Here is an 11,903-nt window from a genome sequence, read left to right as displayed (position 1 = left end):
GTGCACTGTGTTAATTCATTGTGGTTTTATTTTTTAATTTTATTTTATTTCTTTTTCTTTTTCTTTTTTATTATACTTTAAGTTCTAGGGTACATGTGCACAATGTGCAGGTTTGTTACATACATATACATGTGCCATGTTGGTGTGCTGCACCCATTAACTTGTCATTTACATTAAGTATATCTTCTAATGCTATCCCTCCCTCCTCCCCCCACACCCCATGACAGGCCCCGGTGTGTGATGTTCTCCTTCCTGTGTCCAAGTGGTCTCATTGTTAAATTCCCACCTATGAGTGACAACATGTGGTATTTGGTTTTCTGTCCTTGCGATAGTTTGCTCAGAATGTTGGTTTCCAGCTTCATCCATGTCCCTACAAAGGACATGAACTCATCCTTTTTTATGGCTGCATAGTATTCTATGGTGTATATGTGCCACATTTTCTTAATCCAGTCTATCATTGATGGACATTTGGGTTGGTTCCAAGTCTTTGCTATTGTGAATAGTGCCACAATAAACATATGTGTGCATGTGTCTTTATAGTAGCATGATTTATAATTCTTTGGGTATATACCCAGTAATGGGATCACTGGGTCAAATGGTATTTCTAGTTCTGGATCCTTGAGGAATCGCCACACTGTCTTCCATAATCGTTGAACTAGTTTGGTTTTAATTTGCATTTCCTTAGTAATTAATGATGTTAGGCATCTTTTGATGTGCTAACTTATTGTGTATATCTTCTTTAACAAAATGATTGTTGAAAATTTTCTCATTTTATGTTGTGTTGTTTATCTTATTATTGAATTTTTAGATATTATTTTATGCTAGGGTTTTGATCTTCATATTGAGTTCTGAGGTTTTTAAAATATATTCTGGATATACGTCCTTTATCTGATACATGATTGAAAAGTATTTTCTCTCTGCAGCTTGTCTTTACATGCTCTTAACCATATCTCTTGAGGAAGATAGCTTTAATTTTTATCATGTCCAGTTTGTTTATTTTTTCTGTTTTGAATCTTGCTTTTAGTGTTACACCTAAGAAAACTTTGGCCTATCTTTTCTTTTAGATGTTGTGCAGTCTCAGGTTTTACATTTAATTTGGTGATGCATTTTGTCAAAATTTTTCATATATGGTGTGAGGTATGTATCAAAGAAGGAAAGAAAAAGGGAGATTATCTGCGCTCTCTTCGAATATTAGGCATTTGCAATTCCTTGAGCCAGAACTAGATGGCGTTCTCTGGAGTTCTCATTTTCTGTGCCACAAGGCTCACTTCTCGGTTTCCGAGTACATTACATTTGAGTTGGAGGATGCCAAAACAAGAAAACATTAAACTCGCTGCCAGTTCAGGATACTTTGAATGTGGGCGTTCTTTCCCAAATTGCCTTCTGCTATTTACATTTCAGAGTCCTTACATAACTGCTCCATGCATTCTATTCAAGTTTTATGTTGTAGTCAGCGGCAGAGATGAATGAAGTGTCTTTATTTTATATTACCTGGAATCAGAACTGATATTCTAATTTCAAAACATTTCTACCACTACTTTTATCTCACAAACACACACACAACCAACAAACCAATGCCTTCTTTCCAAAGAGAATGAAATATCAGTGTTGCGCATACCCAGAAGCCGGTAACCAAGGCTGGCATTAGATGACAGAAACCCTGGCAAGTAAAGATATGTAAAATACTCTCCATTGTTCAATGAACAGTCCCAGTAATACAATGGAAGAATTCTGTTTATCACAAATGTGCCACATAAAACTCTCCCTTGCATTAAAAACAAAATCCTCACATTTTATTATACTAAGTAGTTCAACCACATATTTTTCAGCTGGACTCTCAATCCAGAAGCAAAATGTTTTTATTATTTTATGTCAGTCTGTGCCAATAACTCACTACAAACTTTCCAAATTTAGAGAAAGATTTTTTTAAACTTCTCATTTAATACTTCTTTGTATCCTAAAATCCCAAATAAAATTGAATGTTCCCTTTTAATACAACGGCAGATTTATATTAAATGATATGTAAATACATCTGAAGATAATTGCTTTTGAAGTACACTTTGGGATTAGAAGTATCTCAGACTAATTGTTTCATCTTGCTCATTAAAGAATAGAACTGACAAAAGCCTCTCAAGGGAAATCCCACAGAAAGAGGAATATGCTCTCATGTCCGGTAGAGTGATTTTTATATTTCAAACTTTGTCTGAAATATCCCCCAAAGTTTCTAAAAAGTAATAATCCACAAAATTATATTTCTCACATTTCTCTTCATGCTTATTATTTATATTTATATTAAGCCCTTCTGGAAAACTCATGAAATTTAAACTACCTTTTTTTTTTTCTTTCTGAGATTAATACAACAGAGATTTGCTAAATACTTCTGTGTTCCCTAGGTCAGAATTGACTAAAAAATAAAACTTGAGTGACAGAGAGATAGACATAAAAATTTTGGCTTTATTGCTAATAATCTATACCCAAAATGCTTGCAAATACTTGCTCCCTGAACTAAACAGATTTACTTATCCAGTCTCTGGCACTGCTAGAAAATCACTGCTTTCACCATCTTTCAGATGCACAGGACAGGTCCATTTTAAATTATGGCATAGAGAAAACCAGCATGAATCCTCCTTGCAGACAGCCAAAAACAAAAGAAGGGTCTAATCCAGTCATATTTAATTTTTTCTCCTAAAGTTCACCAAGCACTTCAATCATTCTTCCTAAGGAAGGAAAGTTGGGAGAGAGATTAGGAGTGTTGCTCTGAAATCAGTTTCCTTCAACAGTGAAACAAGCAGTAAGGAACATGGAGGATCTTCATCCCACTCTCATTCCAATGTTCCACCAGGTTTTTGCTATTTTAACACATATCTTAACCATTAATTAAGTTTTTGGTAAACCAAGTGTGTAGCTGCAACCTCCTGTCACCAGATCTAATTAGAGGTAACTTTTCTTCCTATCCAGCATATTTAAACTTTCCTACTTGTCTGTTGAGCCTTGTGTTTCTGGCACTACAGTCCTGAATTGACTGTGAACTTCATCTAGCCACTTCTCCACACTCTCAGAAGCAAGATTTCCCACATCTCTAGCAGCAGACTATCCATTTACAAGCATAGTCTTGCTGTCTCTGTAGTCTCAATGTCTTGCTGTAAGTTTACTCCCTGTTCTACTTCCCATCCTATGTCCAGCTATGCTTCTCAGTGTGGTACGTTAGAGGTTCTAAGATTATAAGATCACATTTAGATAGACCAATAATAAAATGGCAACAATATGGAGATGCTCCAAATTTGGAAAAAAAAGCTCTTTTTCCTTATGAATTTCCAATAAATAAATTCCAAAAATTAATAAAATTATTCTGCTTTTGTGTGAAATTAAGTTAAAACCCAAAAAAATCTTAAAGTATTGCACCGTATCTTTTTTTCTATTTACTTTTGGCCAAAAGTTTTCCTGATGCTTGGATGGTGCTGAGCTTGCTTTAGCAGCTACATTCTGAGATGTGTTCTATTGGAATTGGATAGTGCTTTTAAGGTCTCAGAAATCACAGGAATTTTACCTTTTTTCCACATGCAAGAAAGAGCAGCATTCAAGAGATTTGACATCTATACTACTATACTACTCATTCATTCAATTCTTTCAACAAATACTTACTGGGTACCTCTTATGTGCCGGGCACTGTTCAAGGCACTATAGATGGAACAGAACAAAAGTAAAAATCTCTATAGTCCTGAAGCTGGTATTCTAGAAAGCTCTTCGTGGGTATGAGTAAAAAAGAAGAAGCAACTTCCAGAGTTTAAGACAATTATCCTATGCCAAATTATGTTCCCAGAACATAGTACATGGTTGTTGCCAAAGACCGTAGCAGCAATTGAATGATATATGATGAAAGGGGGGTACATGGGCAAAATATTGGCTTCATTATTGCCAAGTTGTTTTGATGATAAAACCTAATCAATTCAGTGTGAGATTCAATTCTAAAGTTCCAAAAAATGTTGATTCTGACAGTTTTTGCTAGCATTTGTATTGCCCCTGTGGGTTGATAGATCTTTGGAGTTCCCTACTCCACAATTTCAGTGATTCCAATAATTTTTTTTTTTTTTTTTTTGACGGAGTCTCACTCTGTCACCCAGGTTGGAATGCAGTGGTGTGATCTCGGCTCACTGCAACCTCTGCCTCCCGGGTTCAAGCGATTCTCCTGCCTCCCGAGTAGCTGGGACTACAAGTGTGCACCACTACGCCTGACTAATTTTTGTATTTTTAGTAGAGACGAGGTTTCACTGTATTGGTCAGGTTGGTCTTGAACTCCTGACCTCATGATCTGCCTCCCTCGGCCTCCCAAAGTGCTGGGATTACAGGCGTAACCCACTGTGCCCAGCCTCCATTAAATAATTTTTAAACTTCTACATCACATATTGAAATCAACATTGTAAATGTTTATAATGTATTACAATTTTTATTTGTAATTATCTTGAATGAATGTCTGTCTCTCTATTAAAACATTAACTTACTAAGTGACAGGTAAGTGGGTAATGTCCCATCAAACAGGAAATGCAATATAATTTTTATTAAGGGAGTTTCTGCAAAGTGAAAGGGAAATTATGAAAGAGGTCTCATTTCCCCCATAAATCCAGGAGGATAGACTTCAACTATAATAGTCATTACTGTGAAAAAAAGAATATGTGTCAATGTCATCACAAATAAGGTGCAGTTGACTTACTCTACGAAGTAAAAATGCAGGTAGGTCTGGGTTAAGACCTTAGCATTTGTTTTCACATTCAGCTTTTTAAATAAATTGGACTTTCTAACATTTATTCTCACAAAAATCTTATTTCAAGTTAGGAAAAACAATTCATTTCAGATTTTAACTTTTTAATTGTGTGTATTTAACTATATTAATTGTCATATTTCCCCAAATGAAGGCTTTTTCTGTGAGCTATTTTCAAAATTCTAGATTCTGGTCCATATACTCCTTCTAGCAGTTTGGAATGACTTACTAGTCAACATTTGTATTATTGGAACCAATTCAAACTATTCTACAATTAAGCAAGATGATAAACCTTGCTTGGTTTGAGACAAATGACTATTTGGAGCTAAAAGACTCAAAATAAAGTGCTTGCTTTTTCTACAGTTTATATTAGAATACAGGAACTCTTAAGTCAGCATGGAGTCATAGGTCAAGAGCAGCCAGTTCATGAATACAATGATGCTAGCTGCCTTCCACATAGGAGTAGATGGCTGTATTAAGAGAATCTCCCTCAGTGTCAGTGAGGAAGACAGCCAAAAAAGGCTGTCTGTTTTAAGAAACAATTCAATTGTTGAATAATGGATACTCCCAAAAATGGAATTTCAGGAAAATGTGGATGAACGATCTTGCTGACGGCTGCCCAAATGATTTATTGCATGCTGAGATTTTATTCACACACATATAGACTGCATACAGATAATGCATCAACTATATCTTTTAATTGCAGGTTGTTTTCTTGCAAAAACTGTTGAAATTAGGGATAATATATGAGAAAGTTTCTCTGCCATTGTTTTAAATTTTCAGAAATTTTCTTAAAAATAAAATCTAACAGTTTATATCAATGAGGTAAAAAATTCAATTAATATTTCTGAAAAAATGCATTGAAATTTTTAATTATTGTTGCTTAATATCTGACATCAGTGCTTTTCATGTAAAAAACGTGAATTCCATATTAAAATATCAAGTGTATTTCAATGAAATATTATAAAATAAAATGATATTTTCTTTAAAAATATTTGAGGACTTGGTCCATTTCATTTAAATTATTAAATTTGTGTGGATAATGGTGTTGATAATATTTTATTATTCTTAACAACCATAGGGTTAGTAGTGATGTCTCCTGTTTTATTTCTGTTATTGATAATTTGTGACTTTTCTTTCTCTTCCCCTTTTTTTGGTTACACTGGCTAATGTCTTATCAAATATATTAATCTTTTCAAAGAAACACCGTTAGGTTTTACTAATATATTCTATTTTTTCCTGTTTTTAGTTTTGTGGATTTCTGCTCTAATAATTATTTTCCTTCTTCTGCTTATTTTAGATTTAATCTACTCTACTTTCTCTAGATTCCTAAGGTGAAAAGTTAGGTTATTGATTTTAGTAGCAGGAATGGGGTGGAAATGTGTATACTTCGTCTTATCCAGAAGTGGAAAACTTATTAACTTTTAATAGCTTTCATTTTGAATGTTTAAAATGTTTATTATGTTACTATACAGTGGTACCTATTTATATTTTCTAAAATATACACATCATTATTGTTTTTCATCATTGCCTAAGTGTCCATAAAACAGAGCCTGATACAAGAGTTTGCATGCAAATAGTTTATTTGGCAAGTGGTTTTAGTAAGTCAGAGTGAGAAAAATTAGTGGCGAAATAAGGAAAGAAGAAAATTCAAACAAGGATGTGCTATTAATTTAGACATCACTACAGGCCGGTCATGCTCGATCTTATGGGATAGAAGTTGGTATCCACTTTTATTAGGATGAATAACTACTATGGGTGCAGTGCATTCAACATGGATCCAAATAGCTGGATGGTGTCTTTGAAGGAAGGTATAGAATTGAGGGCACAGCGTCAGATGTTGCTCTTGCAAAGATATACATTGAGCAGTGGCAGTAGCTTGATCACCTTTGACAAGAGCGAACCAATGCTGTTGAGCTCATGCTTAGGCTTAATCCCTGCCACCAAGACAATTCATGGATTTATGTGCCAGAAATAAGATAACTGAGGAAAGAAGTTGTTTGACATTCATGGCATGAGTCATTAGATCCACTTGGTTGTTGAGTGCCTTCTCTACAGTCAGTTCTCTTGCATGGCCATTAATATTGAGTCACAGAGATACATATGATTTGTTTTCATTCCCGTAATTCCATCTATGTGCCTTTAATCCAGATTTTCTTTTTTTTTTTTTTTTCAGTTTCCAGCCCTTCTCATTCCAAGACTCAGACACAGCAGCCACGTTGTTCTCCACAGTCCAGGAAACAACTTCAAGCCACTAGTCCCTTTGTAAAGTGAAGTAGCAGGTGTACTGTTCACAGCTTTGCCAACTAAGAGTTTCTCCTTCGACACTAATCTTTAGGGCTACTCCAACTGAGGCTAAAGTGTAGGAGTAGTACATTTACAGCTATCTGTAGTGCTGACATCTGTGCATTCAGCTTGACATTTTCCTCTTCCGTCAGTTGGTCATAGATAACCTCCTAACCCATGATCATAGAAGTGTTTTGAGGGGGGCATTGTTGCAACAATGGTCAATGTCATGGCGGTTTTGTGTAATCTGCTGATTTATTGATACCTTCTCATGCTGGATCTCATATATGGCATTTCCATCATGGGGTGGATTGCTGTTTACCCTGTCAGACCTTATCACTTGGTGAATCTAAATGTACAACTTATGATGGGCCGCTCATGTCACTTGCTATCTCTTGATTAGGCACTCTATTTCTATTATGCCTTAATAGCATATGAGGGTATGTTTTTAAATGGCAAGTCGTTACAGGAGATATGGGTTTTCTTCAGAACCTCAGAATTCTGTGTTATAGCACCTGTATAATGGCTAGATACTTCATCCTTAACCACCATAGATACCTTAAGCATTATCAGTTGTGCTGAGTCATATGGCTTAAGTAGCAGGACAATTGAGATGGTCTCGATCTCCTGACCTTATGATCGCCCGCCTCAGCCTCCTAAAGTCACATCTTTTATTTTTGTATGAAAGAAGTTGTACAGCCAGCTGTCTGTACATCTAGCCCTGGAATACTACTATCTATAAGGCATTGTCACAGCTTCTGACATTTCTGTCAGTCAAGTTAGCCAGACTCCACTCTGACCTTGCTTTCCATTATGGTAATGATACCTACCATGCCCCTGAGGTTTTATGCTGTCACCTGAGCCCTACCATCCATTTTAGAATCTTATAATCTCCATTGCAGCATAGTTTACTTCCAACCATGGTTTGCAGAGGAGAGCCAACATCAAGCTTCTAAAAAATGTCAGTATTCCTCCTCATCAACACATTCCTTATCGGAATATCTTCTCTGCCCTCTTAGGGAAAGTAGTTCAGAGATAGGTCCTCTTGTCTCACTAAATAAGTCACTTCTAATACTGCCACTTCATTTCACCTTCTCACCAATTCCTCAGTACTCTGGCAAGAAAGTTTGGGTGGGCTGTCATGGTTAAGGCTTAAAGATGACACCCTAGCAGTGTATTAGGCCAGCTCCAAGTCAGTGAACTCTGAATCACAGGTGTGTGATCCCATGCCAATAAGTTCTCCCCTATGATTGCATATTCTGCTCCCTTTCCTTGCTAGTTTTACAATCTCAAAATCCGTTCTAACATATATTATCCTAGTTGATGCTAATGCATATTAGCCAGTTCCTGTATTTCCTTCTAAATATAAGGTGTTTTCCACCTGTTTAGAGATTATATTTTGCTCCTTGTGCTGTGTAACATGTTACTTTTGTCATGGGTTGGAAGCAATTAAAAATATCAGTGCTGGATATTAACACAAGCTATTTCTTTTGAGGTAGGTGTCTTAGATGAAGTTATTGGCTTGTGTCCAGGAACAGGGAGGCTGCTCTCCAATAGCATGGGTTTAAGGGGGCTGCTTCTGCTAGGCTGTGGGTTGAGGGGATTGATTCTTACACTCGGCTATTACCAGATTCATGGTTTTATTCTTTCCTTATCAGGATATCTCTATTTCTATGTATCTATGTATCTATGTATCTATCTATCAATCTATGTATCTATCTATCTATCTATCTATCTATCTATCATCTATATATCGATCGATCTATCTAAATCTGTAAGCATTATGTATGTGGTGTTCTTGCAGCTCTGTAGACCTGGGCCAGATTAGAAGCTGGGCCTGATATTCAGCAGTCTGCCTTATGACTAGAAAAGATGAGGGTTTCCTTAACCCAGTGGGTTAGGGTGGATAAGAAGTCAGGCTCTCCAATCAGACACACAAACCTACATTAGAGATCCAGCTTAGGGCAATCTTAGAGTTGCCTTAACAGCTACTCAGGCTGGAAGGGATCTGAGTCCACAGTGTGTTGGAAGCCAAATTCATCCATTTTCACATCTCAAATGCCATTCAGTGATTCATTCAAAGAGGAGAATGGATGCATGTTTGAGGCATTCCTCCCTTAACTTCAATATGCCCCAAAATAAATGACATCTTAAGAGGGATCAGGTGTCCAATCTTTACCACAAACAAAACAGACACTTGGGAACTCACAGATATGAGGAAACTTGGGCTCTGGTTTTCAAGTACAGGCAGTCTGTGCACAAAGTTAATCAAAATTTCTCACTATGATGATGTAGTGCATCCTACTCATCTTAGAAATTAGATTTTCATCTGGGTCACAGAAGTAATATTTCCTTTCTATGGCACCTGAAATCTACCCTTGAAGTGGAGCTTTAGTCACATATCACTTGCTCTCTTGACTCACAATGCTATGAATGAATGAATGAGGTAATAACACAAATATTAGAACCAGGAGACAGAGATAGCTCCACTGAGAGAACTAAAGGTGGGTATTATATTGAAATCAGAGGGACACAACATTATTGATATGGTTTGGCTGTGTCCCCACCCAAATCTCATTTTTAATTCCCATGTGTTGTGGGAGGGACCCAGTGGGAGATAACTGAATCATGGGGGGAAGTCTTTTCCATGTTGTTCTTGTGATAGTGAAGTCTCATGAGATCTGCTCATTTTATAAAGAGGAACTCCCCCACACGAGTTCTCTCTTTGCCTGATGCCATCCATGTAAGATGTGACTTGCTCCTCTTTGCCTTCTGCCATGATTGTGAGGTCCCCCACAGCCATGTGGAATGGGAAGTCCATTAAATCTCTTTCTTTTGTAAATTGCCCAGTCTCTGGGATGTCTTTATCAGCATTGTGAAAACAGACTAATACAGTAAATTGGCACCAGTAGAGTGGGGTGTGCTGTAGATACCTGAAAATGTGGAAGCAACTTTGGAACTGGGTAACACGCAGATGTTGGAACAGTTTGGAGGGCTCATAAGAAGACAGGAAAATGTGGAAAAATTTGAAACTCCCTAGACTTGTTGAGTGGTTTTGACCAAAATGATGATAATGATATGAACAATGAAATTCAGGCTGTGGTCTCAGATGGAGATAAGAAACTTGTTTGGAAATGGAGCAAAGGTGACTCTTGTTATGTTTTAGCAAAGAGACTGGTGGCAATTTGCTCCAGGCCCAGAGATTTGTGGAACCTTGAACTTAAGAGGGATGATTTAGGGTATCTGGTGGAAGAAATTTCTAACCAGCAAAGCATTCAAGAGGTGACTTGGGTGCTATTGAAGGCATTCAGTTTTATAAGGGAAGCAGAGCATAAAAGTTCATAAAATTTGCAGCCAGACAATGTGATAGAAAAAAACCCCTCCATTTTCTGAGGAGAAATCCAAGCCAGCTGCAGAAATTTGCATAAGTAATGAGGAGCAGAATGTTAATCCCCAAGACAATGGGGACAATGTCTCCAGGACATGTCAGAGGTCTTCACAGCAGCCCTTCCCATCACAGGCTCAAAGGCTTAGGAGAAAAAAGTGGTTTCAGGGGCCAGGCTCAGGATCTCCATGCTGTGTGCAGCCCAGGATCCCTGTGCAGTGTGCAGTGCTGGTGCCCTGTGTGCCAGCCACTCCAGCTATTGCTGAAAGGGGTCAATGTAGCACTCGGGCCATGGCTTCAGAGGGTGCAAACCTCAAGCCTTGGCAGCTTCCATGTGGTGTTGGGCCTGCCAGTGCACAGAAGTCAAGAATTGGGGTTTGGGACCCATTGCCTAGGTTTCAGAGGATGTATGGAAATGCCTGGATGCCCAGGCAGAAGTTTGCTGCAGGTGTGGGGCTCTCATGGAGAACTTCTGCAATGACAGTGCAGAAGGGAAATGTGGGGTTGAAGCCCCAACACAGAGTCCCTACTGGGGCACCAACTAATAGAGCTGTGAGAAGAGGGCCACCATACTCCAGACCCCAGAATGGTAGATCCACCAACAGCTTGCACCGTGCACCTCGAAAAGCCGCAGACACTCAATGCCAGCCCATAAAAACAGCCAGGAGGGAGGTTATACCCTGCAAAGCTGCAAGAGTGAAGCTGCCCAAGACCATGGGAACAAACCTCTTGCATCAGCATGACCTGGGTATGAGGCATGGAGTCAGAGGAGATCATTTTGGAGACTTAGGATTTGACTGCCCTGCTGGATTTCAGACTTGCATGGGGCTCATAGCCCCTTTGTTTTGGCCAAATTCTCCCATTTGGGATGGCTGTATTTACTCAATGCCTATACCCATATTGTATCTAGGAAGTAACTAACTTGCTTTTGATTTTACAGGCTCGTACACAGAAGGAACTTGCTTTGTCTCAGATGAGACATTGGACTGTGGACTTCTGAGTTAATGCTGAAATGAGTTAAGACTTTGGGGGACTGTTGGGAAGGCATGACTGGTTTTGCAATGTGAGGACATGAGATTTGGGATGGGCCAGGGGTGGAATGATATGGATTGGCTTTGTCCCAACACAAATCTCATCTTGAATTCCCATGTTTTATGGGAGGGACCCAATGGTAAATAATTCAATCATGGGGGGATGTCTTTCCCATGCTGTTCTTATGATAGTGAATAAGTCTCATGAATTCTGATTGTTTTATAAAGAGGAACTCCCCTGCATGAATTCTCTCTCTCTTTGCCTGCTGCCATCCATGTAAGATGTGATTTACTCCTCCTTGCTTTCTGCCATGATTGTGAGGCCCCCACCCAGCCATGTGCAACTATAAGTCCATTAAACCTCTTTCTTTTGTAAAATGCCCAGTCTCTGGTGTATCTTTATCAGCAGTGTGAAAATGGACTAATACAATTATAGAGCAAATAA

The sequence above is a fragment of the Macaca thibetana genome, chromosome X, assembly GCF_024542745.1.
Source record: "Macaca thibetana thibetana isolate TM-01 chromosome X, ASM2454274v1, whole genome shotgun sequence".
Lineage (NCBI taxonomy): Eukaryota > Metazoa > Chordata > Mammalia > Primates > Cercopithecidae > Macaca > Macaca thibetana.
Note: the sequence above shows the minus strand (reverse complement) of the source record.